Raw genomic sequence first — 8,504 nt, 5'->3', positions numbered from 1 at the left:
ACACACACACACACACACACACACAACTATATAGTACACACAAACAACCATTTTTATAAAGTTATGAGTGCACTCAACTATATATTCCTGGCCAGATTAAGTTATAGAAATTCTATTGCAATTTTTTTATAAGTTTAAATAGACCATTCAGGTTTTGCTATTTGTCAATAAAGAGGATCTCTTATCAGAAAATTTTGGAAGGAATAACATTTTATCTCCAACTAGCCTGCATACTTTTTGTCTTAATACTAGTAAATTTTTAGTTCATTTATCTTTGCAAATTTTATCATCTGTTCAGACCTTAGATTTCCATTTGGTCAGTTCCTTCAATAGGCCCCAGGTTGGGTCTGGCCACTTGCTGCTAACTTCTCCAGATCAGGCTTCATTGTACAGCCTGATAATACATTCTGGCTTCCAAATAGGTCATTCAGCATTCTGTGGAAGAACACAAGCATACCCTCTCCCACAGGTTAGTAGTGGACTTGGACCCTTCTATTGTCTAGTATGGAGATCTTGCCAAAGGACTCTCCCTATCCTTTTTGCTGTTTTTGATGGAATTTTCTTTCTGCTCCTGTACTTTCATCTTTTGTAGACTTTAAAAAGTTAAGAGTGTATACTGCCAAGTGAAGTCTATTATGAGGTGTGAAATTTTAGGAAATGATACCTCTGTTTTTGCAATTCAATTTTAATTGAAAGGTGTGCATGTTCAACAATCATTTGAGGTTAAGGTTTATAAGGATTCCCTGTGATAAGGAAAATATGAAAAGTCTTACAAAAACTTGGAAGGCACAACTTCCATATGCGGGGCCATTGTCAGTCTTAAGTGTCCATGGGCAGCCAAGGGCAATAAAGACATCCAAACAGTGAGCAATGACTTGTTTAGCTGCTTCACCAGTTCAGACATTAGCAAATAGGAATCCTGAGGAAGTGTCCACTGAAATATGGACCCAACACAAAGAACCAAATTTAGGAATGCGTGTAGCATCTATCTGCTTCAGATGATTGTGGTTTAATCCATGAGGACTGACTCCAGTAGAAGGTAAAGATAAGTGTTTTATATCTGAAGAACATTGGTTAATAATCTCCCAGGCCTGTGATCAAGTCAAATGGAACTGGTTTAGTAAGGCAGAAGCATTTTAATGAAAAGTAGCATGAAAAGCAGAAGCTTGCTGAGTAACATTTGAGGGAGTAACAGTCACAGCGCCCAGTAATCTATCTATGTTACCATTTGCTTCAGTGCAAGGTCCTGGCAATTGAGAATGAGAGCATATATGACCAATAAAACAGGGAACATGATATGATTGTATGGTGTCCTGAAGAGTGTGGAGTAAATGGCGAAGATCTTCTTGACTAGTGTGAATAGTGGCAGTTTCAGTGTAGCACATTACACCACAGATATAAGCACTGTCTGAAAATAGGTTAGCAGCAGTGGAGGAATTATCTGGCCTGCCCATATTACTGCTTGCAATTAAGCTTTTTGTATAGAAGAGAAACATGCGTCCTTCATTCTTGAATGGAAAGCTGTTTCATAACCTCCCTGAACAGAATCTGATCCATCCATGAAGATGGAAATGCCACCTGCTATAGGGACTAAACTTATTTTTGAAAGGAAGAAAAGGGTGTAAGTTAAGCAAACTGTATTAATTTACCTGAAGGATAATAGCAGTCAATAATAGCAGGGAAGTTAGGCAGTGCAGAATGCCAAAAAGATGAAAACTGCCATAACCATTTTTGCTGAACTGAAAAAAAGAAACAATGATAGTGTGGACCTCATCACCAAAGAGCTGAATCACAAGAGTTCCTCCTTGTGCAATCAGTTCTTCCACAGCATCATGAAAGGGAGCAACAGATTTTTGTGAAGTATGTGGCATGTGTAGTCATTGTAAGGGAACCTGAGACTGTCAAAGAAACCCAGCAGGCATATACTGAGTTGGGAAAATGAGTAAAAACATTGGCAAAGATGGGCCAACTCTAGAGAGCTGAGCATTAGAAAGATCCTGATTAACTTTACTCAAGGCAATCTTAGCCTCTGGTGTAAGTGTTCTTTTAGAAGTAGGGGATGAGTCTCCCTTGAGAATGCCAAAGAGTGGACTTAACCCATAAGTAGTTAGCTTAAGATCTGGGCAGAGCCAACTAATATAGCCAAGTAGAGTCTTAAAATCAATTAGGGTTGCAAGATGTCTAACCTTGATCTGAACAGTTGGCTGCACAATATGCCTCTGTTGAATAAGGTGTCACAAATATGAAAGAATTTCATAGTTTGCACCTTTTCAGTAGCTATTACTAGACCTGCATTGCAGAAGAAATCATCTAATTGAATTAATATTTGATCTAACAAGGATGGGGATTCATGTGCCAAGAGAGTGTCATCTATATATTGGATAATGTATGTGGATGGATAGGCCTGTAGCACTGACTGAATCGCTGCAGCCACAAACACTTGGCACAGGGTTGGACTGTATGTCATATGTTGTGGTAGATAACACCACTAAAATGGCATATAGGGGCCTGATTATTAACTGGGGGTAAACTAAAAACTAAATATTTTTAATCTTCGAGGTGGAGAGGGATAGAGAAGAAGCAGTCTTTTTAATCGATCACCATAAGAGAAAAATATAATGGAATAGTTACAGGACTGGGCAATTCCTGTTGCAGGGCTCCCATAGGTTCCATGGTACAATTGATGTCCCATAAGTTTTGTAGAAATATCCACTTTCCCTATATTTTCTTTATTACAAAAATCATGGTGTTCCAAGAGCTATTGGAATATTCAAGGTGCCCTGCCATCAGCTGTTTGTCAACCAGTTTATGAGCTACTATAAACTTCTCCAGAGTTAGGGGCCACTGATCAACCCAAACAGGGTCATCAGATATCCAAGTTATCTTGCATACCATCCAAGGGGTTGGAGAAGAGATCAAGGCCCCTCCTGAAAATGAGAGGATGAGTGGCCTATGCCAAAATGGTCCCTGTTAGGAACAACTAGAAGAGTTCTTTTCTGCCTTGGGAAATTTTACCAAGCCATTGATTGGGAAGAAAACCTTGCTGTACCATCTGATGAGTCACCAGGGAATTAGCACTGGCCAGAAATACTCCCATACCCTATAAAATGTCATGACCCCATAAATTGGCCTGTATATGGGGGAGGACATAAGAAGAAAAATATCCAGAATGGCCTTCTGCACCCCTCCAATTTAACAACTTAGCACTTCTTCTAGGGTAATAACCCTTGAATATCTATTATAAAGCTATAGTGTCCCCATCCAGAAGCCATGCCCCAAGCCAGTGATGCTGTCCTATAAATGAATCATCTACATCCTTGTTCAATAGCCCTTTGAATGCTTTTCCTTCCATAGTCAACTCCATCTCTGGGCGATTTTATTTAATCTACTGAACCCAGTATTAGGAGACCTGAAACCCTTGAATTACACTTCTTTATTTATCAATCTTCCAAAATTTTCCAAAGGAAAAATGAGTAACTGAGCAACACGAGTACTTGGAGTGATTTGAGCAATGGTTTAGGTAGATTGAACAATAACTTTGATTTCTCCTGTGTAACAGCATCAATTACACCAGACAAAACTTGGAGATCTTTTAAAATGAGACTGTTGAGCCCTAAAAAGATTACCACTGTATCCTGAGGCATAGGTCCATAGACTCCAGTAGGAATAATTTGGGGCCCCATGTCAGGAGTAAACAGGAGTCTGGAGGAGGGACTGAGGTCCAAGTCTCTGCTGTTGGTTGTGGGCCCCAAAGGCCAAAGACACATGTGGCAGGGAAGGGGAAAGTGCCCTCCCATTGTTTGATGGGGCCAAGGTGGGCCCCATTGGACGTTTCCCTGAATAGGCTAGCCTTCCACATGAGTTTTAGGTTTACAGTTACTTGCCCAAGGGTATTCTCATCTGTAATCTAGTACATGGACTGGAAGGTTTTATTGAGGAGACAGATAAAGGCTATGTTGTCTTTGATGCAGCATAACAATTTCAGGATATATGTCCCTCATCCCCCAAAATGAAAATAAGTGACATTACCTTGTCCTTTTTTTTTGGACTGTGGATTTAGCCTGAGTAATAGCTGATGCCTAGGCAGCACCCTGTCTTGGAAAAATAAATTTTTTTAAAAAAAGTTTCTTTTCCACAATAAATAATCTCTTGGATTCAAGCATGCTTTAGCTATTCCTTTCCAATCATTTGGGACCATAGTCTGCTGTCCTAGTATTTCTCCTAAATTCAAGGTAAAGGGAGCAGTAGGGCCATAGTAACAACACATTTCAATTCTTTAAGGTACAGATTCATGAAGATGTATAACGTTTTCTGGATTATTTGGGACTTGAGTTTCCGAAACTGGATAAAAATGTTGAAATTTTTCCATGGACTGCCCTGCCTATCTGGCTTCTTTTAATGCCAATTGCAAAGGAGATAAAAAGAAATGTCTTTACCTCCCTTATGGCAGAAGTCCCGATCTGGGACTCAGTGAAATGTTCCTGAGATGCTGTGGCCTGTAGTTGGTTAAAACACATTAAATGTCAGGAAAAGCGATTTTTGGGGAAACCCCTTTCTGGTGGGTTGGGATCCCTTTTGTCTCCCATCACTCCATTTTTATTTGATAGAGCAAGGCTAGAAGGGTCAAACTCTTTTTGGGAACCATGAGTCTCTCCTCTCAACCAGCTCACACTCGGGACTTGATTTTAAAGGAGAACTACAAGTTAAAAACTTTGTGGTGGAAAAACATCTTTAAATCACAATCCAGAAAATAAAAGTACATAGAATGATGAAGCATGCACCAACCACTTCAACATGCATATAACTCAGCAACTTCTGGGAGTCTATTTGCCCAATTTTTAACTCAGTCCAATGTTTCCATTAGGCATCTCTCAATCCTCCTTCTCTCTTGGCACTCCCTTATCTTTCTGGCTCTAGTGAGCCCACTCTTGGACCTAATGAGTCTCCATCCCAAAATTTTGCCCCTAGTGTGTCAGTGCCAATGCACATCTGTACAGACTACAGCTGGTTCTAACCAATCCACTTCCCTCCCTCATTCTTGCTCTTTGGAAGCAATTCCTCCTCCCACATCCTGATCACGTGCCAAAAGTATGGATTCATTGGTCTCACTGCATACAGTTCTACCTAGGGAGACACTGTGGCAGGAATGAGAAAGACAGAAAGGACGACAAAAGCTGGGTTAGGTGGTCTCTGTTCTGCCTGATGGGAAACACGAATGAGCTCCACAACAAAACTTACATTTATTTATAGTTTTGCAAATTTTGTAACACATGATGCAAGGTTGTCTAGTGACTAATGGCTGACCTTAACCAAACAAGATGTTTATCTCAGGAGTGAAGTAACTTCTTTGCTCTAAGCACTGAGGCCCATTCTCACATAAACACATTTGATCAATTTCTTAGCTTCCTGTGGCTCCCAACATACAACTTTTTCTTTTTTTTCCCCAGTCTCTTCCCCTAGCAACAAATCCTCTTTTCCTCCTTATTTACAAAAGCTTTTTGTCCAATTTTTTCTTCTAATCTTATTTTTTCCTTTTGCCTTCCTTACTTTTTCTTCTCCTCCCTACCATGTTCTCCTTTCCATTTGAAATTTTTCTTACTATTTAACAATAACTACTATTGTTGTAGTCCTTATTTACACTTTTGGATTCTTAGACCAGGGGAATAATGCAATATATAAACAAAGTTCACCCATTTGCCAAGAAATATCTCAAGTTTATTTTTATTTATGGTATAGTAGTATCCCATTATATATATATATATATATATATATATATATATATCACATCTTTATCTGTTCAGGTGATTAGCATTTGAGCTATTTATAACATTTAGCTATTACAAATTGTGCTGCTAAAGTCATAAGTGTGCACATATTACTGTGTTATGATTATTTTGTATGTGTTTGGTAGAGTATCTCACTATGCAGCTCTGACTCATAGTAATCCTCCTCTTTTCAGCATCCCCAGTGCTGGGATTACAGACATGTGCCACCATACCCAGTCTTGGTGGCTAGCTTAGTGCACCCAGGGGCAGGCTGGCATAGCATGGGGGCTTGAACCCCAGTTCCTGCACTTGCCAAAGCAGACACTTAGTTCACAGAGCTATCTCACCATCCCTGTTAAGTTGTTCCCTATTCTTTCAGGATGATAATGAAAAAGGGAGTAGATGGGTGAAAGAGAACCTTTAGTTTTATGTTGTAGAGGAGTCTCTATAATGATTTCCACAGTGGTGCCAACAGTTCACACTCTCAACTATAGTGGACAAGGGTTCATTTTACCCCAAACCCTCACAACATTTTAATTGGTTGATTATTTTAATTTTAAAGAGACATGAAAATAAAAATAATACAGTATTTCAAATCATGATAGGAAATTAATAATTGTTATTATTTTGTACATTGTTATCTCCAAAGTAGTTACTGAGATTACCAGGCACAGGCACGTAAAATTGATCAAAGAATATAAGAACTAACTGTCCTTTTCAATGAACTAATAGAAATTATTAGTACAAATATCTTAGCCATCTTGTGTGTGTACATATACCAGTTTTTCATGGTATTTTTTGGTAATATACATACTTTCGTGGATGTGGTGGAATCTGAGTGTTGTTTTAATTTTCATATCTCAAATTATCAGTGTTGTTGAAATTTTTACATACTGATGTGTCAGTTCTACTTCATCTGAGAAGTGCCTATTCATTTCACATGCCCATTTTTGGATTGGGTCTTTAAATTGAGGTCTTTAAATTTTTGAGTTCTATATGTATCCTAGAGTCTAGTCTTTTGTTTGCAGAAGAGCTGCCAGTCATTTCTTCCACTTTGGTTTGCATCTTCAGTCTCCTGGTACTTTGTTTTACTGTGCGAAATTTTTAATAAGATGAGATCCCCATTGTTCATTTTTTTCTGATGGTCTTCATGAGATTGGGATTTTTTTTTCTTAAAGACTTTGGCTAAAACTATGCTGTTAAGAATTTTACTTACTTGAGGACCAGAGAGATATCTCAGTGGAATAAGTGCTTGCTGGCAAGTACGAGGTCCTGAGTTTGATGTCTGGTACCATAAGAAAAAAAAAATACTTACTTTATTTTTAAGAAAAGTTAGTGCTTTTGTTTGATATTCAGGTCTTTGATTTATTTGGACTTTAGATTCAAAATTGGTGTATAGTGAGAGACAGGTGTCTAGCTTTTATATTTGGAATGTGAAAAGCCAGTATTTTCAGCACCATTTATTAATGACGCTTTGTTCCAGTGAAGGCATTTGCCGGGTTTGTCAAAGATAAAGTGGCTGAATGTATTTGGAGTTGTTTCTATGTTTTTAAAAAAATTTTTCCACGGATCGGCAGGATTTTTTTTTAGTTCTGTGTGTTTGCCAGTACTTGCTGTTTTACCAAAATAGCTTTGTAGTATAAATGCAAGTCAGAGATTGTGATATCCCCACTGCCTTGCCATTATTGCCCAGAATTGATTTCGATATTTTTGGTCTATTATAGCTCCAAAAGAATATTAAGGGGGCCAGAGAGATGGCTGAGTGGCATAAGCGCTTCCCTGGCGAGTGCAAGGGCCTGAGTTCAATCCCCGGTTCTGGAAAAAAAAAAAAAAAAAAAAACATTAAGATGTTTTTCTCTAATTCCATGAGATATGTTATTCATATTTTGATCAGGATTGTATCAAATTTATGTAATTTTGAAAGTATGGCCATTTTCACTTTATTGGTTCTTCCTATTCAAGAGCAAGGGATATCTTTTCATTTTCTGATATCCTCTTTGATTCCTTTTTAGTTCACTATAATTTTCTATATAAAAGCCATTTATGTTATTTTTTAGACTATATTTCATTTTGGAAGTTACAATGTGATTGCTTATAGTTAGAATTTTGTATAATAGATCTCTCAAACTTATTTCGGCTTTCTATCTGAAATTATGTAGATTTTGAAAAAAGTTACCTTAATATACATTCTGCAACCTCTGACAGCAATCGTTCAATTCTTTGCTGTAAACTCAATTTCTTTACATGGCCCCACATATAGGTAAAACCACACAACAATTACATTATTTTGTCTGGCTTGCTTTGCTGAAAGTAATACTATCAAGCTTTACAGGATTATCCACACTGTTGCAAATGACAAACTTTATAAAGGAAACATCTCTCTCTCTCTCTCTCTCTCACACACACACACACACACAAATATACATGTGTTAAGGAGAGAAACAAATTACATTTTTTATTCATTCCATATATGGACTATTTCCTATCATGGCTATTATAATTGATTCTATGAATTTTCATTTTCTTATATAAACAGAAATCAATGAAATTGAACACAAAAAATACATAAAATCTCTGTGATATTCAAAGATGTGCATAGGTACAAAACATTGTCTAAATAAGTTCCAATGGAATATCTGAGATCAAAAGACAATTCCAACTTTATATTGAATCACAAATGACCATTTATAACTAATATATCATAAGAAATATCATGAAATTTGGAGGATCACATTTTCT

Source organism: Octodon degus, unplaced genomic scaffold, assembly GCF_000260255.1.
Source record: "Octodon degus isolate 3935 unplaced genomic scaffold, OctDeg1.0 scaffold00386, whole genome shotgun sequence".
NCBI lineage: Eukaryota > Metazoa > Chordata > Mammalia > Rodentia > Octodontidae > Octodon > Octodon degus.
This window is presented reverse-complemented; position numbering follows the sequence as displayed.